At 34.4% G+C, this 26,708-nt stretch overlaps 1 protein-coding gene across 1 annotated transcript in view; it reads right to left on the minus strand.

Annotated features, from left to right (window-relative positions):
- Positions 1-23,499, minus strand: part of LOC120418908 (beta-1,3-galactosyltransferase 5) — a 72,653-nt gene extending 49,154 nt beyond the window's left edge. Inside the window, exons 1-2 of the mRNA XM_039581435.2 lie at positions 23,038-23,499; positions 2,380-2,913 (exon numbers count right to left, since the gene is read on the minus strand). The gene's annotated coding sequence lies outside the window, so the exon portion shown is untranslated. The remainder of the gene's footprint in view (positions 1-2,379; positions 2,914-23,037) is intronic.
- Between the last annotated feature and the right edge of the window lie 3,209 nt (positions 23,500-26,708).

The following is a 26,708-nucleotide window of genomic DNA, read 5'->3' on the forward strand; positions in this document are numbered from 1 at the left end:
TGAGATATCACATTTTTAAGTTGGAAAGCTCTGTATTGCATAGCAAATGTTTTACTTTACCATCTATTTTCAACAGTACATTGCGTGAGAGCATAGTAGGCCTTGAAATTTGAATATTTTGCTTTTTGCAATTTCTTAACGGAAGCAAGTGAATGTACCAAAATTGAATTTATGTATGTATGTATTGTATGTATGTATGTATTTATGTATGTATGTATTGTATGTATGCATTTGAGCCCCCGTCTTGGCAGGACTTGGTGTGGTTCACGGATATAAGAAAATGACAAAATGTTGAATTTCGAGCGCTTCAACAGGATTTTTCTAGTTTTATGGCCCCAGAAGCTAGCTTGATAATATGAGCCCATTTGGTTAAGGTTTGTGGGTCCAATTTTTACCTAAAGGATTTTTGGAGTTTTTTTTTGGCAAAACATACTCAAAAAATTAACCTATATAATTACGGGATCAATTCCTAGCGCTTTGCAATGTTCTACAAAGTTGTTCCCCGGATCAAATCTTTGAGAATTTTGACAATAAGAAAATTTGAGGGCGTTTTGGGAAACTTTGTCCAAGAAGATTTTAAAAGTGAAAATTCCTTAATTAAATTAATTAAGGTTCCATTCTAACTTTAGGTAAAAACTGGATCCACTAAGCATTAACCAAATGGGCTCATATTATCAGGCTAGCTTCTGGGGCCATAAAACTAGAAAATTCCTGTTGAAGCGCTCGAAATTAAACATTTTGTCATTTTCTTATATCCGTGAACCACGCCAAGTCCTGCCAAGACGGGGGTTCAAATGCATTTATACAATACATACATACATAAATACATACATACATACAATACATACATACATAAATTCAATTTTGGGACATTCACTTGCTTCCGTTAAGAAATTGCAAAAAAAATATTAAAATTTCAAGGCCTACTATGCTCTCACGCAATGTACTGTTCAAAATTGATGGTTAAGTAAAACATTTGCTATGCAATACAGAGCTTTCCAACTTAAAAATGTGATATCTCAAGAAATATTCATTTTACCCTGAGGTTTTGATTGAATTTAATGTAAAAAACTTTCAGCAATCGAATGCAATTGTTAGTTTTCCCGTAAGTGCTCGTCCAAAGGGTTAAAAATGTATTTTAAAACTTAAAGCGCAAAATTTTTATATCTGGCAACACTTTACGTAAATTTTGAGTACGCCATTCGATTCTACGTCAAAAAATCTTCAAATATGCTTACCCAAAAGTTCACTTTTTGTAAACTTTTCTCTTAGTAAAATGCATTTTAAAAATGAGGTTTTTCACAAATCTCAGAAAAAGAGGGGAGTGCCACGGGCGCGGGGGGGGGGGGGACCAAATGTCACCAAACTTGGGATTCTTTGTTTTTGGGGCAAAAACAACCCCCATGCCAAATATGAGTAGATTTGGTGAAGGTCGATGTTGGACGCGTGGTCACTTGGGATGGAATGACCCTAATACATCAGTAGACTAGCTAAACTTCATTGACTGTTAATCATCCGTTTACATATCAGTACTGCTAGCTTAGTGCTAACAATTAGGTTTAGAAATCAGAGGCAGTGAGATCGAATCTCTTTTTTCCTAAACTAGAAAAACGTTGATGTTTTTTTAAATCACGGTGGCAATAAGTTTATTTTAAATTAGCAAAAAAAGTGCTTAAATGTTTTTAACTTCAAAATAAAACTGTTTTTTTTTGTTGCACTAAGTCACCCCACGCTACAGTAGTTTAGTAACCGCGACACAGACGGGGGTGACGAGATTCCGCCGCGTGGCTTTCGAGTACAAACAGCCAACACGCGACACTAAACTCGTTGACTAGAAAACTTGCGGTGGTCGGTCTTACCTTGGGTTTAATTGACGGTTGCGTTTCACAAAACGCAACCGCGGGGCTATTGATGATATTGATAATGTTTATCTTCTTATTTCTTGTGCAGAATGCCACGTGGGCACGTGACGACATTTACGCTGTTTTGTTTGAATGCACTCTGTTGCGAGAGGCAAGAGAGGGCGAGATGTTGCGGAAAATTAGCAATTATTAAATGACTAATTGATGCTGATAAGTGCCTTATCGCATCATCACAAGCCCTTTGTTGTGGCGCGTGATGGAAGTGCGCAATTTTAAATACACAATTTTCCTTAATTGCTGAAGCATTGAAACGCTCGCTTTGAACCGCTCAGCTCAGATCGTGCACGTGATGCTGTTAGGCTTGAATGCTTTCCCGTCTGCCCTTGATGTAGTGTAATGTTTACCTATTTTCGATTATTTCTTACGAGACACCTGAAATACTCCTCGTTACATGTTACATGCGATACAATCGAGCTGTAATTACAGCTCTGTTATCATCGGACGTGCCAGCACTCACCTAAGAAGCAAAGCTGCTACGGGTTTCCGTGTGTTAAGTACTGTGTCTACTAATCGCTACGAACGCCACTGATGCTGGTACACTCTCCAAGACTCTGACGAAACAGCCAGCAGCGGATCGCCGCTTCCATCACGTGCTCTCAACCCCTTGCTAGTGCGCTGAAGTTGCTCGTTATCGGGGAGCTTCACTCGGCGCTAACGATGACGATGCGACCTTTCGCACTATCACATCAACACTACACACTCTTTTTTCACCTGTTACTACAAACTCCACCGCGACCACCGACCTAACCCTTTCACACCGAACACTATTTGTATTTACTTTGGGGCGCTGCTTCACCTGCTCCAGCAACCACCTTCTTCAACTCAACACAACTCAACTATATCTCGTGCGTCAGCAGCTCGGAAAATAACTTTAAATCGACCCGGTTGAAGCGGCAATCATTTTCCACTTTTCATTTCAGGGTGCCAGCAGACAACAGCAACGGCGATTTCGGCAACTCCACCGTTCACGTGCCCCAGCTCGTGGAAAAATCTGTGGAAAGAAGCAGAAGGGAAAGTGAGGTGTTAATTAGGTGCTGACGATTGACGAGCGCGATGAGGAGTGTGTTCGATTGGTTGTGTTTTTTTTTTTTCGTATTACAGATATGGTGGGAAAATGGCCCCGCCGAGGAAGCTCTTTTTTGCCGCGGTTGGCGTTCAACCGGGAAAGGCATCATGTGCTCACATTTATCAGCGCCGCTGATTAGTTTCGACGAGCGATTTGTTTCATTGGCATTATATGCTGGAATAGTTTGTTGAAGATTAGAGCCCAATATCGCCGTTTCTTATCGCGTCATTGAGCTCAATTCAAAAAGCCATTGTTAGATAAGCACGATGATTTAACATAAGTATTTCTAGAGTTTTATTTGAAAATTTCCTGTAAATATAGGTCAAAAATGCCCTTTAAAAAACTCTAGTATTGTAACATTGTGCTTCTTGGAAATTTAGTGTCAAAGGGACTGTTATGTAAAAGTGGACGTCCGATTTGATGGCATTTTCATCAGAAAAAAACAAGCAAAATTAGTTTTTTAAATACCGTAAACCGGGGTGACATTGATAGAATTTCAATTTATTTTTGAAATATTTGTCTTAAGATTACTATTTTTAAAACATGTACTAGGGTAGGCCACACAAGGTGCATGCATTACTTTTCAATAAAAAGCTTGTTCAATAGTGTTTAAAAAAATAGTTGCATTGATTTTTTTTAATTCCGAGGTGACTTTCCTAGTCATGCTAATGTGTTCAAATTTTATGTTTACGTCAAATGTACTATCACTAATGTGTCTGATACAGATTTTAAGATAAATTTTTTTTTTGAATAGTTAACTAAGTTTATAAGCTTTTTAACAAAATACATACAAATTTTAGGTAAAATTGTTAAAAAGTCAAAATTTTGCTAAAAATTCGCCAAAACTAGTTGTTTCTAAATTTATCGAATCATATTACACTCTAAACTGAAATCGAAGCAAGAATCAAAAGTTTTCACATTTTATATGACTTTCGTTCTACTGAAAATGCCTATAAATTAGGAGAGTTTTTTAAAATAATGTTTCAAAAACAGATAAAATTAATTATTTGCAAACTTATTTTACCTTCTCCTAATGCAGGGTTGTTACGGAAAAGTCGAGAAAAAATCCGCGCCAGATCCGCGCCGACCCCTAAACCCAATCCGCGCGAAATCCGCGCCATATAAAAAAAATCGCGAAAAACATAGAAGAGAGTAACATAATGAATGAAATTTTAAACGAAAAAAAGAATAATACAGAAGGCATTTGGATCAGTACCGTTGATCAGTTGTGGATTCATATCCCACCTGTACCAAATGGAATCTTTTTTTGTCATTTCTGAAACAATATGAGCATTTTTTGCAACACTAATATCATTGCTTTAAAAACAAATTCAGGAAAAAAAATTAAATTCTGAATTTTAAAAAATTTAAAACCATAAAATAAATCACCAAATTATAAAATCTAGGGATTTAGTACTTGATAATTTTCGCCAAAACTTTACTCTGGAAATACGAAACACAAAATTTCTATTATTTTTTTCTCTAAATTTCTCTAAACTAAAATATAATTCTAAAAATGATCCTAACTAAGAAAATGGCAAAAAATAATAATTTAATAATTCAAAAATTTAATAATTTTATAATTTTATAATTTGATAATTTAATAATTTGATAATTTGATAATTTGATTATTTAATAATTTAATAATTTAATAATCTAATAATTTAATAATTTAATAATTTAATAATTTAATAATTTAATAATTTAATAATTTAATAATTTAATAATTTAATAATTTAATAATTTAATAATTTAATAATTTAATAATTTAATAATTTCATAATTTAATAATTTAATAATTTAATAATTTAATAATTTAATAATTTAATAATTTAATAATTTAATAATTTAATAATTGAATAATTGAATAATTTAATAATTTAATAATTTAATAATTTAATAATTTTATAATTTAATAATTTAATAATTTATTAATTTAATAATTTAATAATTTAATAATTTAATAATTTAATAATTTAATAATTTAATAATTTAATAATTTAATAATTTAATAATTTAATAATTTAATAATTTAATAATTTAATAATTTAGTAATTTAGTAATTTAATAATTTATTAATTTAATAATTTAATAATTTAATAATTTAATAATTTAATAATTTAATAATTTAATAATTTAATAATTTAATAATTTTTAATTTAAAAATTCAATAATTTGATAACTTAAGAACTTTCTTAAAAAATTAAAAATTAACAAAAAAAATTAATTGTAATATTTTCGTATTTTTTCAATTCAATAATTCGTGTTTTGACAATTTCAAATTATGAATTCTATTTTTTTTTATTATTTGAATGTGTAAATTCTGAAATTTCAAATTGTTGAATTCTAGATTTCTTATTTTTTTAAATTTTAACATTACATTTCGCTTTTAGACGGAGATTTTAGCAGATTTCTAAATGGATTTCGTGTGATAATTGGGAGTAGAATCAATTCTACCTGAATCAGAATGGCAACAGAGTTTTTAATTTTTTCAATAAACGAAAAATTTAAAAATTTAAATTTTTATATTGAAAAAAACATCGAAAATCTAAAAAGTTTCATAGCTTCAAATTTTTAATATTCTGTAATTTTTTCGAATTTTGTTATCTATATATATAAAGTTGATAACGGAAAAACGGATCGGAGCGCTCTGGAACACTTTTTTATTTGAGTTTGAAAATTATGCTATTTTTTCACTAAAATGCCAATAACTCCCTTTAGAATTAACCAATTTGGATGTTCTATCCTGCATTTTGTTGCATTTTTAAAGCCCTTTCAGATGCATTTTGAATTTTGAAATTAAATAGAATTTTGTCCAAGTTATAGCCTTTTTAAGATTTTTTACGTTTTGAACCTTCAAACTTTGTGTCCCGATTTGCCCCACTTCCCGTTGACCTAGAGTGCTCATATTTTGGCCGGATGCTAGTTTTATATGTACAAACAACCCCTGAAAATTTCAGGCAGATTGGTGAGGTCCAAACGACGTCCCATACAAAGGGGTATGCCCTGTTCGTGGACTCGCTCTTAATAATTTAAAAATTCAATAATTTGATAACTTAAGAACTTTCTTAAAAAATTAAAAATTAACAAAAAAAATTAATTGTAATATTTTCGTATTTTTTCAATTCAATAATTCGTGTTTTGACAATTTCAAATTATGAATTCTATTTTTTTTTATTATTTGAATGTGTAAATTCTGAAATTTCAAATTGTTGAATTCTAGATTTCTTATTTTTTTAAATTTTAACATTACATTTCGCTTTTAGACGGAGATTTTAGCAGATTTCTAAATGGATTTCGTGTGATAATTGGGAGTAGAATCAATTCTACCTGAATCAGAATGGCAACAGAGTTTTTAATTTTTTCAATAAACGAAAAATTTAAAAATTTAAATTTTTATATTGAAAAAAACATCGAAAATCTAAAAAGTTTCATAGCTTCAAATTTTTAATATTCTGTAATTTTTTCGAATTTTGTTATCTATATATATAAAGTTGATAACGGAAAAACGGATCGGAGCGCTCTTTGTTGCGTTGGGTTCGTATAAGCCCAAGGAAGGTTTTTACGCTAATATATTGACACTTTGGCCACTCCGGAACCGATTCCGGAGCATCGGCAAATTGTATGGAAAAAGATGCGTAAAATCAAATTTTGATCACAGGAGGCTGAATAAACGAAAAAGTAAAAAAAAAAGTCAACAAACGAAAAAAGGCAGAACGAAGTCTGTCGGGTGAGCTTTGTTTTTTTTTAAGAGTTGTAATGTGATGTTAAATTTATATAACAAATCTTAATACATTAAAAAAAATCGCTCCTTGAAGATTATTTCAAAGTTTCTTATTAAGAAAAAAAAACAATCAATAATTTTTAGAAGAAAACATTCTTCATTAACAACTTCTTAGAAATTGATGTTTTCGCACTAAACGAAAAAAAAAAAATTATTTAATTCCTAATAATATTTTCCTTTGTAATTTGAAAGAAAATCTATCGTTCTCAATTATTTTGTTTATCAATATTACAATCCGCGCGAAATCCGCGCCTGAGCAAAATTAGCCAGCAAATCCGCGCCAGATCCGCGCGATACGCGCCATCCGCGCCATCCGCGCGATCCGCGCCGTCCGTAACAACCCTGCTAATGTCCAAGGATCCGAAAATGCATTCCATTTTTCGATTCAAAATCATGTTCATTGAGAAAACCATGACACTTTCAGAATAATGAAATAATGCTATTTATCCACATTTTCTTAATTATAGTTAACTCACTTTTTAAACTTTTCAAAATTGTATGAAAAGTTCTTCTAGGAGTACTTTGAACACTTCTCTACCACGGTCAGAATGATTCTATACCATTCCGTACGTATTTTTATTTTTTTTTCTTTTTTTTTTTATTCATAACTTATTTTTATTAGGTCCTTTAAGGTGATGTGACCAGGTTGGGACTCCTTAAACTCCATACTTGGAGAACATGTAACTGACGAGGGTTACTTGGTCCAAGCGGGTCTTGCAGGTCTTGAACCTGCCGATGTACTCGGAGAAAATACTCCACAGCTCTGCCGAACTGTAGAGTACCTCCCCGGCTTCGTCCTTCGTGGCTCCACCGTCTCGGGAGCCCCTGCTTCCTTGGCTTTTTCCTGCGGGGCGAGGGCGATCCTTCGATTTTCCGTCCGGAACTGCGCTCGGCAGCGGAGGGAACTCCGCCGGCGTAAAGGCCGGAACTGCTGAACTTTGCTTCTCCGCCTTTCTTGGCGGCGGTTTCGGTTTCGACGCCTGCTGTTTCAAGGGCCTCGTGGCGCGGTGGTTAGCGGCTTCGGCTGCCGATCCCTAAGTTGCTACCGGGCGCGGGTTCGATTCCCGCCTTTTCCTCCTGGCCTTCTATCGGATGGGGAAGTAAAACGTCGGTCCAATTGCGTAAGAGAGGTTTTAGGTGACTCACCACACATTACCTCCGGACGCCTAGAAATGAGAAGAAACTTGCAACAGAGCCCACAAAAGACCCGGGGGTCGTTAAAATAGATTGCTTTGCTTTTTTTTGCCTGCTGGCGCCTTCGGATGAAGTCCGCACACTTAGGGCAGCTGCGGCTTCATGGACTTTACACTCGTCCGTCTTGTGGGGACCCCCACAGTTGTTGCACCTCCCCTTGAGGTGGCAGTTTCTGGTCCCATGGCCCAGCTGCAAACAGTTCCTGCACTGGGTCACGTTCGGCCGCTTGTTCCGGTAGGCCTCCCACCGGATGATAGTGCTTGCCACAACTTTCACTGCAGAGAGCTTTTTCAGATTGGTGTATCCCTTGGGGACAATGTTCGGAGTTTCGTCCACGGTGGACTTTTCCTTCCGCTTGATGACATGCACCTCCAGCGCGTCCAGCTTCAGCAGGTACTTGACCTCGTCCGGTTTCAGTTCATCAGGTAAGAACTACCCGATGATTTCGTTCGCTCCGCCGTTCGTGGGTGTAGAATTCCACTTTCTTCTTCTTGAAGAGCTCTTGCAACTTGTCAAAATCTTTGACAGAGAAGCAGGTCACCTTGGTTCCAAATCGGGTTAGTTTGTAAATCGGGTTGAAACCAAATTTACAACTTTCCACTATTGTCACGAGCTTGTAAAAATCCGTGGTGCTCTTCACCACCAAAGGTGGTTGCTTTTGTTTACCTGCCGACTGGCCGGGTTGAGAAATCGCCGGGGCGTCTCCTCCTCTTGCTGGGCTGGCATTGTTGTTGTTTTCGTTTTCCGCCAGCGGGCTGAACTTGTTGTTATTGAGCACATTCTGCTCCACTTTTCCTTCTCGGACGACAGCTCCGGTGATCTCAGGGGTCTTCTTCCGCTTCCGATTTCCGGGGATGAGTTGAAAATCATCCGTCTCGGAGGTCTCTTCCACCTCCATCCGTCAAACAACTCGAGGCACGATGCCTTTAGCGCGCACGTCACACACGTCTACTCTCTCGGAGCTGTCAGAGCCCAGTATATATTGCGGAAAATTCTCAAAGCAATCAAAGTCACTCCGTTTTACGGTACTTCCATTTTTTATTACTTGACTATAAAAATTGTTGGAACATGTCATTTTAAGGGAAATTTAATGTACTTTTCGAATCGGCAATAACCTAGAAGAGTTTTTTTTATTTAGAACAAAATTTCATTTTAAAATTTCGTGTTTTTCTAATTTTTTAAGAGTGTAACAATGTTCTACAATGCACAGTGGTCCAGATCGCAAAATTAAGTGGAAAATGGTGTCTTCAGAAGAGTTGTTGCAAATGGAAAGGGGCAACTTTTAGATTGGTTGAAAATTAAGGTGGTTCACGATTAGGGTGATTTTGAAAATCTAACTTTACAAGAATATTTTTGGGATTTTTTTGTCTTCTAGAAAGTTATTAGGCTTGCCAATTCAAGTAATTTTGTCGAAGACACCAACATTTTATCTCGTAATCTACGCCTTCTATGACCAAATTTATAAAAAGCTTCTGAGCAAACCTTCAAAAATCAGTTTTTTGAACGTGGCAATTCAGGGTAAAGTTTTGGAGAAAAGTGACATTCGGAGCTCTGAAAAACGAACATTTTTATTTGTTGACATGTCAATTTGGACTCAAGGGTCAAAAGTTACACCCATTTTATGGTAAAAAAGATCCAAATTTTTATGTTTTAAATATATCTTGAAAAGACGCAAGCCAAATTTTAAGCACCAGGTTGCATTTGAAAAAGGAGATCTAGCACTACAAATGCTGAAAAAATCTCAGAGGTGTTTTTCTTTAAACTCGAAATATCTTCATTTGAAAAAACCTAATTTTCAAGGGGAAAACATATGGGACCACCCTAACGAAATTCGAAAATTGTTTATATATATTTTTTTCCAAGTAATTTTGTCCGCTGAATCTGAATCAGCCCTCATAATTAAGCCAAAGTATTGAAAAATCGATTTTTGGTCATTTTTTGGGTTTCCATGTAAAATTATCATTTATGACCAAATTATGACCAAAAATCGAGTTATCGATACTTTTGCTCAATTCTGAGGGCAGATTCAAATCCAGCGGGCAAAATTTTTGAAAAAGTTAATCGTCGTTAATGTTTCAATTTTCGTGGTAAGCGTGGCCTCTCACCCAGTCGGCCTGGGTTCGATCCCAGACGGTCCAGGTGGCAATTTTTCGATACGAGATTTATCTGATCACGCCTTCCGTCGGACGGGGAAGTAAATGTTGGCCCCGGTCTAACCTAGCGGTTAGGTCGTTAGCTCAGTCCAGGTGTAGGAGTCGTCTCCCTGGGTCCTGTCTCGGTGGAGTCGCCGGTAGGCAGTTGGACTCACAATCTAAAGGTCGTCGGTTCGAATCCCGGGGTAGATGGAAACTTATGTGTAAAAAGAGGTTTGCATTTGCCTTAACACTCAAGCCTTCGGACACCCAGTTTTGACTTTTGAGTAGGAATCTCGAACAATATATTTATTTTAAAGAATTACAATTTATTTCAATTATAAATTTCCTTTTTTTATTTCATGTTAAAAATAGTGAAAACTTTACATCCAGCTTTTCGCGACCTACATCGCATCTCTTCATGACCTGCACAACCAGCGCAGGTACGGTGTACGCGTACGGTACGGTTTCCTCTTAGCCAGTCAAATCAGCTGAAGGTGAAAAAAATCGTGTGGAGAGTGCGAAGCGAAAAAAAAATCGATTGCTCAATTGAATCGAACAACAGGTTAATTGAAGAGGGGCAACGCGGCCCATATGCGATAAGAATCTTGGCGTTATTGCGATTGATTGATAGTCGAATCTAATTGGCATCGAAGCCTTTTCTTTTTTTTCGCCCCGATACGGTGGCTATCAGGCGCGCAGATGCGAATTTGATGATAAATTAGTCGTTTTTTACGGGCCACTAAAAGCAAACCCTAGTTTTGCACCGTCAAAAAAGATGCTCCCACCGAACAAGTGCACACTAAAACCAAAGTACCCGAAACAACCTTGAACCAATTTCGCTGCCAAATGGTCTTGTTCAACGGGGAGTTCTGTCTTCACCACCTCGCCACCGTCACAGGTCGAATAAAAGTGGCGCGAAAAAAAAAGGAAAATCCATACCGGAAGGGAAAGAACAAACTCGAAGGTGACGACGATGAAAAGGATGCTCGAGACGTGGCCGCGCGAGTTTTTCCCTGTGCCGGGCGCATACGACCTTGATTTTGCGCCCCAGGACCTCGGCCGTGCCGTGGCCATCACCACTTCCACACCATCGTAGCACGTCGGAAAGGAGCGAACGAGAGACCGTTGGCGCCCCGAATCCAGGTGAGATGGTGGCAGGGTGGCGACTTGAATGATAATTAAAAATGGTTTACAAATTATCTTACATTATTTGAATTCTTGTTGCATTTATACTTTTCTGTGAGTTTTTCCTAAATTCTAAATATTTTTAAAGAACTTCTTAAAGTTCACATGGTGTCAACTCCATTCAGAGAAAAACAAATCTCCGAATCATAAAGAATCCACAAATTCACCGAAAAACGAAGGTTAATAAAAAAACATTTTGATGCAGGAAATTTAATAAAATCTAAAAATGACAAACGGTTGAACGATTACAGATAATCAAAATCTAAAACAAAAGGATCTTTCATCCTTCTGATAGAATATTAGTAAGTAACACTAGAACACCTATATTTAAAAAAGCTTTCTTGAAATACTGGAAACAAGCGCCACGCACTGCATTCACATTCACCAAAATAACTTACAGAACAAAGCTCAAAGATCGAGCATGACTTTTTTCAGATTATGTTTTGAACAGTCTGTTGAAGAGAATAACTTACATATTGCAAAAGAATATTTTTAGGAAACTAACTAACAGGGTGACCACTCAAATCCCATTTTCAAATTCCCGACTTTTCCAGAACCACTAATAATAGGCATTTCTAATATAAAAAAAATATTTGAAACAAAAAACTCTTTTTGAAAAAGTCAATATAAGCCATCGAAAAAAATTCTAAATGAATTATAACAAATCAAACTATTGACAATTTTTGTAAAATCAGAAACCTAATTTGTTTTGTTCAGTTGATTTTACAAAGATTCGTTTTTGATTTTGTAAATTTTAGTATAGGATTTTTTAATCAATGTTGAAATTTAAATAGTTGTCATTATTAAACTTTTTTTTCAGCTAAAAATTCAGTTTGTTTCATCTCTTATTTCATGCGCAATGTTCGCAAATTCTTCAAACATATTTGCAATAACTTAAAAAAAATTTCATGAATATTTTGTGCTATTTCAATATTTTTTATATTTTTTCAAATTGAAGATAACTTTTATCCTTTTTTTCTTTCAGAACGAACAACGATTGGCTTTCACTCAATATTTAAGTTTTCCGATAACTGAAATCAAGCTACACAGAAAAAAATATGTGAATTTACACAGCACGTAATTACTGTTTCTTATGTAAACTCACTCAATGTAATGTTGAAATATGATGTAAAGAGTAAAAAGTCATGGAAATTACTCCAATGTAAATCTAAATCTAATGTAAATCATGAATCTAACGGAAACGCTGAGCATGGAAACTCAAATCTGATGAATTTCTACCCGTGTTCGGCTTCCTGTAAATCCTTATTTAATGTAAATCATATATCCAATGTATTTCTGCCAAACGTTGACTTCAAAACTACCCGAACTAAAAATAGTTATATTTGGTTCTCTTTCTATCGCTCTCATACTTCGCTGGCCCACTGCCTGAGCCTCGACCTGAACAAGTTGATGCTTTAGCCGCTCGTTTATAAAATGCGAAGATGGCTCAGTCGGCAGCGGGTAGCAGCAGTAAAACCGAACATCCTACCCGTCGTCCGTTCGATTCCAGTCCAGCGTTATTCCACTTGGCCGTCGACGGGAAAGCGTCCCCTACCTGTGAAACAACTTTTTAAAATCCGAAGTTCCTTTTGCTGCCCGTTTCAATCATTTTAAAATAGAACATAGGCCACACCCTTTTCCTACTGCAATCCAAGTCGAGCTTCTCATTCCCATTGGCCAATCAGAATTAGTTGATTTGAACTAATTTAAATTGCAAAAGTAATGTAAATTCCAAAACTAATGTAAATTTTCAAAACTAATGTAAATTTCCAATGAATCTAATGTAAATTTCCAATGAACCTAATGTAAATATACATCATTTATCATGATACCTTTTGGTACATGATAAATAATGTAAATTTACAGGAATATTTTTTTCTGTGTATATCTAAAGTAATTTACCCATACTCACAGATTTTTTTTAAACATTTAATCAATTTGAAAACTTTACGCTGGTCATAATCGTTAAAATTAGGCTCTATTTTTATATTAGTTTTTCATTACCTTAGTTTTAAGACAGATGTTACCTCTTGAACCTTAAACTAAATTCCTTAAACCTTAAATTTAATGTAAGTTCCTAAGGAAGAATTGAGTGAATTAAAATTGAAAATTGTAAAAAATATTAAAATAATTTTCAAGATTTAGAAAATAATTTTCAAAAGAGTATGCTTAGGATTCCCGATTTTTCCCGACTTTTAGACAAATCACAAATTTCCGACTTTTTCCCGATTTATTGCGGATTTTGACGATTTCCCGACTTTTTCCCGACTTTCCCGATTTCCCGACTTTAGTAGCCACCCTGAATAAATAAGCAATATTTTCATTCGATGTAATAACAATTTGACTACTATTTTATTCGAAAAGAATAATGTTATGAGAAATTTAAAGTTTCAAGCTTGGTTTATTCAACATTAATTGATGCCTTTCATTTGATTTGATGATACAATCACCTTTTAAGAACATTTCAGATTTTTTCTGAGTCCTGTTAAATTTTCACGATATTTGATTATTTTGTGTTGGATGGTTTCCGTGGAAGTAGAGCGTCCAATTTCCCGGGGTTACCAATTTCCCGGGAATTCCCGGGAAATTTTAAATTATTGAAGATTGCTCTAATCTTAATTCTGAATCATATTTTGCACCAAAATTGAATAGAACAGCGACTTTAATGGTTAAAATAAGTGTAAAGATCAACTAATAGCTTGACTGCATGTAAAAATTCATACAACTACAAGAAAATGTATATTTTTCTAATTGTTTAAGCTCAAATCGTACAATAAATCAAAAAATGATCTCTTGTATTTTTGTTGAAAAGTATTTTTTCACCAAAGTGTTTGGACAGTAAGTAAAATGAATCCGTACTCCGCAATCGTAAATTTCTTTAAAACTTGCCTCTGTGACCAGTTTGAGAATGTATGGTTTGACACATGAAGTTGAAACGAATAAAATCATTCAGAAATTATTTTTTTCATAACAAATAACTTCTCTAAACCAAGTTAAGTTTTTCCTTAAAAATCTAACTTCTCGTGTTTGTTTTACTTCAAACAACTCAATGTTTTCAAATAGATGGAGCAAGTTATTCAACCATGTTTGCATTTTTCGGGCACCTCTTAAACAATACAAAGTTAACCTTCTAACACCCATAATTCTCTTACTTTAAATTGATTTTTTTGAATGAATTGAAGTAATTCTTCTTGCAAAAACCTATTTGAAATATTTAATGAAACCAATTTAATTTTCATCTAATTTAATCATGGTAAACAAAAACGTAAACTATTCGTATTCTTTATTCTGTATCCAATTATTCTTCAAAAAGCTTACCTGAATTGTAAAAGTTTATTTTCATTAAGCTAGGTCTATTTAAAGTTGTAATTCTTGATATTAAATTGAGTTTCTCCATTTTTTCTAGAGCATTTTTCAAAAAATGGTTCCAAAAATATTGAGAAAATGTATACTTCCGCTTAAATTTCGGGAATTCCCGGGAAATTTATAAATTTCCCGGGAAACGGGAATTATTTTTTTACGGGAATTCCCGGGATTTTTTTTCCCGGGACGGGAAATTGGACGCTCTACGTGGAAGTTAAACAAAATACTACTTTTTTGTTTTCTGTTGCGTTTTACTAACATTTTGAAGATTTCGTTACAGATTGAATTATTTTTGCCTATTGATTTTTAATTAAGTGTACAAAATGAACAAGAATGTTGAATATTGATATGAGATTCAATAAATTCAAAAAATATAAAATAGAAGCAAATCAGCGAAAACATAAGTCGAATATTAAAAAAGTAATATTACATCTGGGAAGGGGTACATCTTTTATGTCAGAAGAAATGTGTAATTTTACCTCTGAAAATATGTAATTTTACCACTTTTCTGCGGTAAAATTACATCATAAAATAGGTAATATTCAACCTTCCAAAATTACACCCTCCAAATTTACACAATTTTTAATGTGCAGTTACATAAATCAGAATACGCAAGCCCTAAATTTCGTTTTTAAATAAATATAGAGAGCCCACCCATACGGTATCCATGTTTTTTTTTTGGAAATTAGGAAAAGTTTGTTTGTGTCACCTTCAAATTTAGCGAAGAATTTTTTTTTAGTTTATTGAAAAATAATATATAACGAAGCATAAAATGTACTTTCTGTAATTTAAACATCAGATTTTCAGAGTTATTTTAACATTTTTCACGTTCCGCGAAATGTCCGTGAAATTTGGTGTTTTGAAATTATGGTCCCCGTGAAATTTGCAATTTTTGAGCGTGAAAAATCACTCACCCTAGCTCATGTTTTTTAACAACAATTAAAAAAATGTTAGACTTGGTTTGAAATTTTTGTAGATCAGAAAAAAATTACATTTTTCGACATGCAGAATCGAACAAATAGTTGCCAAGATATCAGTTGATTTTTCGAAAATTTGAGCCAAAAATTGCCAATAACTTGTAAACTTAGTACTTTATGAAAAAGTGTGCAAAGTCATTTTCAATTGTTGTTGTTGTTGTTGTTAATTCATTTATTTCAATTGCAAATTTGATTTTGCATTTAAAAAATGAATATATTTTTAATGTGATTATATATTTTTTATGCAAAAGAAACATAATTTGCACCATCCTAAACAATGGAGCAAAATACGATTTTTAAAGTCTTTTAGAAAACATTAAAAAAACTGGAAAATCGAAAAATAACTATTTTGGCAATTTAACTATTAGTGAAAACAATATAGAAGTTTTGTTTTCCTTGTACACACGTTTTCTAAACTGTAAGTTTTATTTTATGTTTAGAATACATTTAATAAAGTTTGGTTTTGCTTTTTTTTATCAAATAAAGTGATTTTAGACTTTTTTTAAACTTGAATATAATCATATTCAATACTTTGCCGAAGACACCAAATCGATCAGAAAATGTCTTTCCAAGATACAGATCTGGAGTTTTTTTTTTAAAAAAAAAGGACCAATAAACCAAATTTAGATAGATTTTCCATTGTTTACCCATTTTTATGATCGCCCGCAAATTTGTATAGAACAAAACTATTAATGGAAAATGGCTTCTTTTGACAAATCTAATATAATATCTTTCATCTGAATTTGAAAAAAAGTACATTAAAATAATAATAAAAAAAAGCAAAATTGTTGAGGATTACTATTGAGTTTTTTTGTTTTGTTAAGCAATCTGATTATTTTTAGAAATTTTTAAAGAAATTTGTTTTAACAGATTCCTAAATGAGTTTATTTTTTAATTTATTTTATACATACAGAGTATTCTTTTAAATATGATAGTTATTTAAAGTCATTCGTATTTTTATGAACAAATCAAATCTTGAACGTTTTGTAAAAAATCTATGAATCTAAGTCTTTTTCGGAAATCGTTAAGTTATTGGGCAAAAAATATACTTCCAAGTTCACACCCTGTTGAAAAAAAAAGTTTATTAAAAGAAATCAACGAGGTGTGTTTGATTTTTCCAAGGTTTTCTTTTGAAAAAATATTTTTATTTACAGTTTTAAATTAAACATTCATCAATTCAACCTGTCAAAAATTTACCTCACCACCCTGTTCGTAACTGCCCGGTAATGGTGGTGGTGTTGCACATTGGACAATGACCACCATCGGAAGAAAGCACACAGATTCCACAAACTCCAACAGGCCACCAGCATCTTAGCGGCGGTAGGGAGGCCGGTTTCGGGGCTGTTGTGTTGATGATTTATTGCCACCGAGGTGAACCCGGCCTCCGTCCATGTTTTCACCGGGGTGTCGTGATGGTTTCCTCGAGGGACGATGACGGGTTGCAGGTTTTTGGAGGGGCAGGTTGGCTTGTTGAAAAGTGTAGCGAAATTGTATTATTTGCCACCGCGCCGTCGATAATGGTGCCTCGGTGGGTATAAATAGAACACATCAGAATGGAATTTGCGGCGCTGCTTTTGCGGGCGGAGAGCGTGAGCGTGATGATCGAGTCTGTCCAGCGAATTTGGAGGAAATTATTGCCAAATCTATGCATTAGCACGTTAGAAGAAATAAATTCAACGAATGAGAAACTTACAGAAATTTGTTGGAAAAATGCCTAAAACTTATATCATATTCAACAGAAATTCAACGGCAGATCAACCGACGTGTATCATGAATCAATGATAACCATAATTGAGAGCACTCTGAATGCTGGCACTTTCCCAGAGTGCCGCGCGGAGCCTGTTGCTGCCGATAATAAGATCAAAGCCGTACTATCGTTGCAAGCCACTTGATGCCACCTCCTAATGGATTTTTGAATAGCTGAGCTTCGTTAGTTGGCCATTGAAGTGGATGTCTTTTGAAAGACACTTTTGTGGTGATTTTGAAAATAGTTTGGCAAATGTTTGAAAATAAGTTAAGGCACCTTTTTGGCGTATTTAAAAATCCTAAAAATATTAGTAGTCTAGACTCGATTATCCGACGTTTTGATTATCCGAAGTTTTTTCTAGGACTTTGGATAATCAAATCACGAATCAAAAACATGTTTTTCATGCTTTTTAAATATTCCTAATTTTAACATGAAATCTGAATTTCCATTTCAGCCGCCATTTTGGATTAATCACTCTAGAGTAGTTTATGGGCTCTTGGGCACAAAACTAAAAAAAAAAGACAACGAAAAAAATCCTGATAAGCAAGTCTCTCATATTTTAGTCATTCATTTTTTTTTTGGTAGTTTGTAATCCGGCTGAAACTTTTTTGTTGCCTTCGGTGTGCCCAAAGAAGACATTTTGAATCATTAATTTGTCCATATAATTTTTCATATAAATTTGGCAGCTGTCCATGGGACCATCCATAAACCACGTGGACACTTTGGGGGGGGGGGGGGGTATGGCGATTGTCCACGATCCATACAAAAAAGTTTATTTTTGTATGGACAATTGTCCACGAGGGGGGGGGGGGGTAACAGAATCCCAAAAAAGTGTCCACGTGGTTTATGGATGGTCCCCATACAAAAATGATATGTGAAAATTCAAAAATCTGTATCACTTGAAGGAATTTTTTGATCGATTTGGTGTCTTCGGAAAAGTTGTAGGTATGGATAAGGACTACACTGAAAAAATATGATACACGGTAAAAAAAAGCTGATTTATAATTTAACTTTTTGTCACTAAAACTTGAATTGCAAAAAAAACTATTTTTAATTTTTTTTTATTTTTTGATATGTTTTAGAGGACATCAAATGCCAACTTTTCAGAAATTTCCAGGTTGTGCAAAAAATTTTTGACCGAGTTTTAAATTTATGAATCAACACTGATTTTTAAAAAAAATCTAAATATCGGTCTCAAAAAAAAATTATTTTCATTTTTCGATGTAAAATTAAATTTGCAATCAAAAAGTACTTTAGTGAAATTTTGATAAAGTGCACCGTTTTCAAGTAAAAACCATTTTTGAGTAACTTTTTTGAAAAAAGTCGCAGTTTTTCCTATTTTTAAATTAGTACCCATGTTTGCCCACTCTTGAAAAACATATTTTTAAAAAGCTGAAAAAATTCTCTAAATTTTGCTTAATTTTTGGTTTAAAAACAGGAAAATTGATGTTTTCATAGTCTTACCCAAACTACCTACAATTTTCTAATATATCTCAACAAATAATGGTCCGATTTACAATGTTAAAATATGAGACATTCATGAAATTTTCCGATCTTTTCAAAAACATGTTTAAAAAATAAATAAATCAAGACTTACATTTCAAAAGGGCGTAACATTGAATGCATTTGTTCATAAAATTATTTTTATTAGGTCATTTTTGGTGCTGGGACCTGGTTTGGACCGAGTCGACTTTTTCAATTACATTTTACTTAAAGCTAAGAGTAATTACAGAGGATCTTTTATTTTTCTTTACTTACTGAGCAACTCTCTACGAAATCGGCCGATTAAGACCATTTTTATTTTTTGTATTTTTTTTTATTTGACTTCAACTTTGTGGGGGCCTTCCCTATGACCAAATAAGCTATTTTGCGTCATTGGATCACCCATACAAGTCTCCATACAATTTTGGCTGCTGTCCATACAAAAATGGTAAAATGTAAATATTCAAAGAGCTGTACCTTTTGAGTGAATTTTCTGATCAATTTGGTGTCTACGGCAAAGTTGTAGGTATTGTTGAGGACTTTTGAGAAAAAAATAGGTACACGGAAAAAAATTGCAGATTTTTTAATCAACTTTTTAAACAATTTTTTAATCAAGACTAACATTTTAGCAGGGTCAAACATTGAATATTTAGCCCATTTAAAATGCTAGTCTTGATTTAAAAATTTTCAAAATATTTTTTTCGAAAAGATCGGAAAATTTCACGAATTTTTCATGCATTAAAATTGAAAATCGGACCATTATTTGCTGAGATATGGTCATTAGAAAATGGTGGGTTGTTTTGGTGAGATTAAGAAAACTTTAATTTTCGTGTTTCTTTTTCCAATCTTCAATGTCTCTTAGACAATTTTATAGCAAATTTTATGAACTTTTCAAAAAAAAATATTTTTAGAAATGATCACTGAAAAACTGCAAATATTTCGCTAAGATCAAACTTTCGGTGGCTATATCTTGAAAACGGAGCCCTTTATCAAAAAATGTGTAAAGAACTTTTCGATTGCAAATTCAATTTTGCATTAAAAAATAATGTCAAACTGGTTTTTGCATGAAACTTCGACTTTTTCCAAAAATCACTATTTTTTTTTTTATTTTTTAACTCGGCGGCAGATTTTTTGACCATGTTTCTCTATGGCTCAAAAGTTGCGGATTTTTGTCCCCTAAAACATATCAAAAAAATCTCAAAAATCAAAAAATATGTATTTAGGGAAATTGAGTTTTAGTGAAAAAAAAGTTGATTAAAAAATCTGCAATTTTTTTTCCGTTGGTGTCTACGATCAGAAAATTTACTCAAAAGTTACAGCTGTTTGAATATTTACATACCATTTTTGTATGGACAGCTGCCAAAATTGTATGGAGACTTGTATAAATGAACCAATCACACAAAATAGCTTATTTGGTCATAGGGAAGGCCCCCACAAAGTTTGAGCCAAATAAAAAAATACAAATAAAATCCATTTCCGGTCTTGGTAGAGAATTGCTCTACTACTCTTTTTTTTATTATTACTATTCGATACAAATGCCGATAATCTCTAAACGGATTTTGAGCTTGCCTTCAAAACAATTTTAAATAACTTCATAAAATATAAAAAAATAAGAAAATATCTGCAAAAAATATTTTTTTTAATTTTATTTCTAAATTAATTTTTAAAATTAAACACTTTACTAAATTTTAAATTCCGCAATTCGCAACGTGTCGTGTCTTGAGTTGACAAATACATGTATGTAATATATTTTGATTTTCGGCGAAATTCCACAGAAAAAATGGTTTGAAATCAAAGATTAAGTTGCCAATGTTATTCTCGGTGGCGTTTGTCATCCCGTCGCCGGGGCCCTTGTTATTTATTTCTTTTTAATATAATTTTGAATTTTTGTTTTAATTTTTAAACAAATTTTAGAATCCGTTGATATTTTTTTCATGATTTTAGTATTCACTCGGATTTTTATTATTTTATGTAAAAATAAGTATGCAGTAATTTTTGTATTTTCCCACTTTATCCTTGAATGCATTTTAGAGAATGTAAAAACACAAAATGTAATGTCAGGTGGTGGTAGAATAAGCCAAATACTATAACGAAAAAAAACGAAAAATATTATAACAAACAAACATAAAATAAACAAGATAAAAGCAAATAAATATACTTAAACTGAAACAATAAAAAATACCTCCCCAACACGGAAAAAAATAAAAATTTCGAAACATAATTTAAAATTAAAAGATTAGAAGCAGAGCATGAGAGACCACCAATGGTTGCCCCTCCGTTGCTGAACAGAACCGTAATATCGAGCCAAACATTTCATTAGGGCACAAAACCAAAAACCGCGATTCGAGAAAATCGCTTGCAAAAAGTGCACAACTTGTTTCAACTCCTATTTAAAAAAGAAGCTTGACTGATGGTATTTTTACTTATGATACGATAAAACACATCATTATCCTCAACTCTGCTTATGGGCCCTTTCTAGATGCGATTTCGAAGAGAATTGAAAGGACACTAAAGCGCTGTCATCCGATTGTTGTTTTGAATGATGTTTATGGGCCTTTTTGTTTAGTTAGAAATAATGAGGAATCCAGCGGAAATTTTGATAATGGGTGAAGTTTTGTGATCGAATGGTGAAGATAAGGTATGTGGAACATAAAAATTCTTCAAAAGTGTACTGAACAGCAGCCGCTGGACCGTATTAAATATTGTGTTTCGACGAAGTTTTTTTTCTGCAGAAATCTTTGGTGAAACGTAAACCAAACGTTGTTTTGAAGTGAATTAGTGTTAAGAATGTATGAAAAGTTCACTTTATAATATAGAAGGTTCCTCAACTACGAAAAACTAACGAAAAAGAAAAGGGCACAATTGAACATTTTTTCTGGTTCTGAGTGAACATTGTTATGGGCCCTATGAGTTTTTGATTTTTTCAATAGGAAATTGTTTGTTATCAATCTGATTCTTGGAGGGCATGTAGGGAGTGTAATAATGAATGGAATAGTGGAATAATCCCGAATGTTTACGTTTTGGTTTTGTGCCCTAATGAAATGTTTTGCTCGAATATCCTTTCAGCACGATCCATCATAGGCTTCGGCGATCTAGTGATGTTTCCCTTATCAACAGCATGTATGAATGTGCCGAAAAGATAAAACACTATGATTACAAAAACTAGATCAGTTGCGAATAGGTAACAGTCATTGGCCACCAACGGCGCCCGCCATGTCAGTTTGTAGATCTCGTTTTTAAGGGACGGGAATGTTAGTTTGCGCGGTTAATCGGGATTAATCGGATAATCGACATGAAGGAAATGTTTCGACCCGAAAAACAATCAGAAAAAGGGTATGAAAACTTAAACAGAGCCAATTTTTGAAAATATTGTATGCTACGGTTCAATCTTCAAATGAAATAAAACCAAAAGCTTTACAGGTTCCAAAAATGGTTCAATTCTTAATTTGCGAAATGAAAATCGCTTGAATTTGTAACAGCCCTCTAAACAAATAGCAGCTCTGCCAATTTTATATTTTTTTTTTTTGCATTTTTTCTCAATCAAATGTGAAAAAAAACTAACAAGATAGCCAATAAATCAACAAATTGCAAAACAATAGTTCCAGAACATCAACTTCATCGATTAATTTCGCATACTCGCGCCACCCCTCTTCCCTTGCCGCATTGCATGCCTCCACCACCACGCACAACAAACGCCGAGGACCTTGGCCAAGGACTTGAATCGGTCACCGAAAAAAAGCGTTCCTTCCCGTGCGGGCACTGCGTTTTGGGGTTGGGGCGACACGACGTTTGCGTGACCATGTGCAAATCCAGGAGCAAGAGCGCCTGGGCTGTGGTGCGTTTTATTGATCGCAGGCCCTAACGACGGAATCAGATGGTTTCACGCGTGGGGTTGGGCCAAATCTGTGCCAATTGTTGGGCGATTTCTGGAGGGGGTTTCGATGTGGCCGGGGTCACATGGTCCCCAGGCGGGAAGGGGAAGCGCTGCTATAACTTAGTTGTTAGCGAACTATTTAGCACACCTTCTGGTAGAGATTGAAGGTAAGAAAGTTATGATGTTTATGCAAATTAGCACCGGGGCGTCAACTTTTTTTTTGTAGGTAAAGGAGAACCGGATTCCAAGACGCAAGCTTCCAGCAGTAGCCGAAACAACTCGTTTTTATTTTTGGACTGATTATTCACCTTGGCGAGCGAAGTTCCTTCGGCTTCGTAGCTGGAATCGATGACGAATTTTTGCACCTCTTTTGTGTTATTCAACAATAATCTTTCTCCTTTCACACTCGCAACACACACCAGCCACACTTTTATTTTGATTTTGTTTTATTTTGGCCAACTCAGAAGGCCCTGGAGAAAGCACTGAAGCACCATGGCAGCAGAGGAAAAATGGCAATCTTTTAATCCGTCGAAAAGAAAAGAGCCAAATTCCTCAATCCAAAAACAATCATCAAACTGCAACAATCATTCACTATTGTTTCATTTAAACACCCCGCAAATTAACCATCCAAACACCCGAATTTTGAGCTTTCACTTCCAGGCTTGCTTGCACCACACACCACCAAACGCCCCACAGCCAGAGAGGGTGGAAGATTCGCGGATTTGATTCGCCACGACGAGAGAAAAATAACCGTTCCGCACCGAACGTCCGAGTCCGACTGGATGGGAGAAGAACGCTGTAGCCGCGGCGGTCGAAAGAGAGAGAGGGAGAGAGAAGCATAATTTTGAGCATAAAAAAGTGCATCGCAGCTGTCAATCAAGCAGGGGGTTCAGGCCGGGCTACACCACCGATTAAAACAGGGAAGGAGAGTAATATTTGGAAAGGACGTATTGCTGATCGGAAGGAACGCGGTCAAGAAATCAAGCAAAACAATGCCAAAGAGCCGTTGTGGGTTTGTAAACAAAGAGTGTGTCCTGCTCACGCTAGAGGGTGTTTACATCTGGCATGAAAGGGATACACTCTTTGTTTACAAACCCACAACGGCCCTTTGGCATTGTTTTGCTAGAAATGTTGCGTGTTCTTCCCAGTCACGACGTTCTAGCAGGATTCTAGCAGAGTTCTCACAGAGCTGGATATTCTTACAGCATTCTAGCAGAAATGTTCCACCGTTCTAGCAGGATTCTGGCAGAATCAGCTCTGCTAGAATATTTCGTGACTGGGTTTTCGTGACCCCCCAAGAAAAGTTGACAGTTCGGTATGAGCGCGATTGACGGTGTGCGCGCTTGAGGTTCTTTCGAGGAAAAAATAAAAAAATTAAAAAATTTCAAAACTTAAAATTAAATAGATTAAAAATGTTTATTCTAAAACTTTTAACAACAATTATAAACAAAATTAAGAAATCAATAAATAAAAGCAAATTTAGAAATTCTTAAATTCTAAAACAAGAAAAACTAAAATTAAAAAATATGTAATTATGAAATAACGAAATTAAAAACTATGTAATTATGAAATAAGGAAATTAAAAAAATAGGAAATTAGGAAACCAGGGAATTAGGAAATTTGGAAATTATGATATTAGCAAATTAGTAAAATAAAGAAAATGAGAAAATTATGAAATTAAGAAATTAGGAAATAATTATGAAATTAAGAAATTAGGAAATAATAATTAGGATGTTAGGAAGTAAGGAAATTGGTAAATGAGGAAATAAAGAAATCAGGAAATTAGGAAGTTAGGAAATTAGGAAATTTGGATATAAGGAAATTAGGAAATAAGGAAATTTTTAAAATTAGGAAACTAGGAGATTAGGAAGCTTGGAAATTAAATTAGGATATTAGGAAGTGAGGAAGTTAGGAAATTGGGAAATTAGGATATCAAGAAACTAGGAAATAAGGAAGTTAAGAAGTTAGGAAATTAGGGAATTAGGAAGTAAGGAAACTAGGAAATTAGGTTTTTAAGAAGTTAGGAAGTTAAGAAATTTTGAAATTGATATGCTAGGAAATTAGGAAGTTAGGAAATTATGAAATAAGGAAAATAGTAAATTCAGGAATTAGAAAATCGTGAAATAAGGAAAATAATATGTTAGGAAATTAGGATGTTAGGGAGTTAGAAAATTAGGAAAATAGGAAGTTAGGAAGTAAGGAAGTTAGAAAGTTAGGAAATTAGGCAAATCGCCCTGCACAAAAACAAGTTCGATTATGTCAACTCAATTTTTGAGATCAGTTTTCTTGTAACTTCAGCTGATCCGTCAATAACGGAGTAGCAGCTCATTGGCAGTCAACCATGCTCATGCTCATGCTCATGCTCAATTTTTGAGATCAGTTTTCTCAATATTGAGTTGATGATTGCGAACACATTTTTAGAAAATTGTCTCGGAGAAGTATGAAACGGACCACAAAACCTCGAAGAAGAGGATGTGGTGTACCAGAAAGCGGTTCCGCCGGTGAAAAACGGTTGTACCGCCGAGACCGTAGAGCTCCGGATTGCTACACCCCGAGACTCTGGGCTTAACCTAGTTTATTCTTGTGACTTTGTGGCCGCTCGTTTGGTTCGCGACCAGGGTACACAACAGGCAATAATCGAAAACTCCGCCACATTCTCCTTTGTCCGTACCAACAGGTGGCCGTCCAGGTTCGGAACCGGCTTGTGGATGTTTCATTGTCCTGGTCACTTTGCGGCATGTGCCGCACCGCAACCTGGTGAAAGAGGCTCTCGGCGCTCTTGTAGAAATTCGTCGCAATCTAAAGTTCTCCCACCGACAACCGTTATCTCCCCGCGGCTGAACGTTTCAACTCCTCGTCTAGACTGTACCAGCAGGTCCATCTGGATCTCCTCGCCGTCCTTATCGGGCTGTCCTGTCCGCAGTCCACATTCCCGGCGCTGTTGGCTGTTCCAATCTCTTGGATTTTAATAGAGTAAGGCCGTTGCAAATATTTTTCAAAGTTTATGTCATTTATGTATTTTTTATACATAAGAATTGACATAGGGCTTTATGACCCTATTCCAAAATTTAATAACCTGAAAAATATTTTTTTTTAACTCTGAAATTCTAAAAAAATGTTTAGAAAATTGTGAAATTCTTAAATAGTTAAATTGTTAAATAATAATTCTAAAAATCCAAAAATTAAAATTTTCCAAATTATTGAATTTTTAAACGAACAATAGGGTCCTAAAACCCTATGTCAAACCATTTCTTATAACTTATTTTCATTTTAACGCAAAAAAATAAATTGACAAGAATTTTTTTAAGGATCAACAATCCAAAGGTCGTCAGTTCAAATCCCGGGGTGGATGGAAGCTAAGGTGTAAAAAGAGGTTTGCAATTGCCTCAACAATCAAGCCTTCGGATACCTACCCAGTCAAATCAATCCGAATTCTGAAATGGAATCTAATTAGAATCGTATATAAATTTCGTTTCAAACAACCGGTTCGAACACGGAACCGGTTGTTGCGTTTGAAACGGAATTCGTATGCGATTCTAATTAGATTCCGTTTCAAAATTCGGATTGATTTGACTGGGTAGTTTCGAAGCAATGCTGTAGAGCGAATAAATTGATTTTTAATTTGATCAATTCCCCAAAAACTCTTTTTTGTTATTTTCAACATTTTTTATATGTTTTAGGGGACAAAAACTCGCAACTTTCGAGCCATAGAGAAACATGGTCAAACATTTTGATGCATACACGCAAAAAAATCGAGACAGTTTAAATCATTGTTTTTTATTGTTTCAACCAAACGACTAATCTCAGAAGGAATCAAAACAACTCAAACTTTAGCATTGATTTAACTCGCTGTTTTTTGTCGAACCTTTTTCCAAAAATCAACAAAATTAAAGGTTGATTGAACCCAAAAAAATACTTTGAATCTATTTTATAATTTTATTTGTTTAGAATGAAAAATAACTTACCCTGTGGCCGCTAC

This window comes from Culex pipiens, chromosome 3 (genome assembly GCF_016801865.2).
Source record: "Culex pipiens pallens isolate TS chromosome 3, TS_CPP_V2, whole genome shotgun sequence".
NCBI lineage: Eukaryota > Metazoa > Arthropoda > Insecta > Diptera > Culicidae > Culex > Culex pipiens.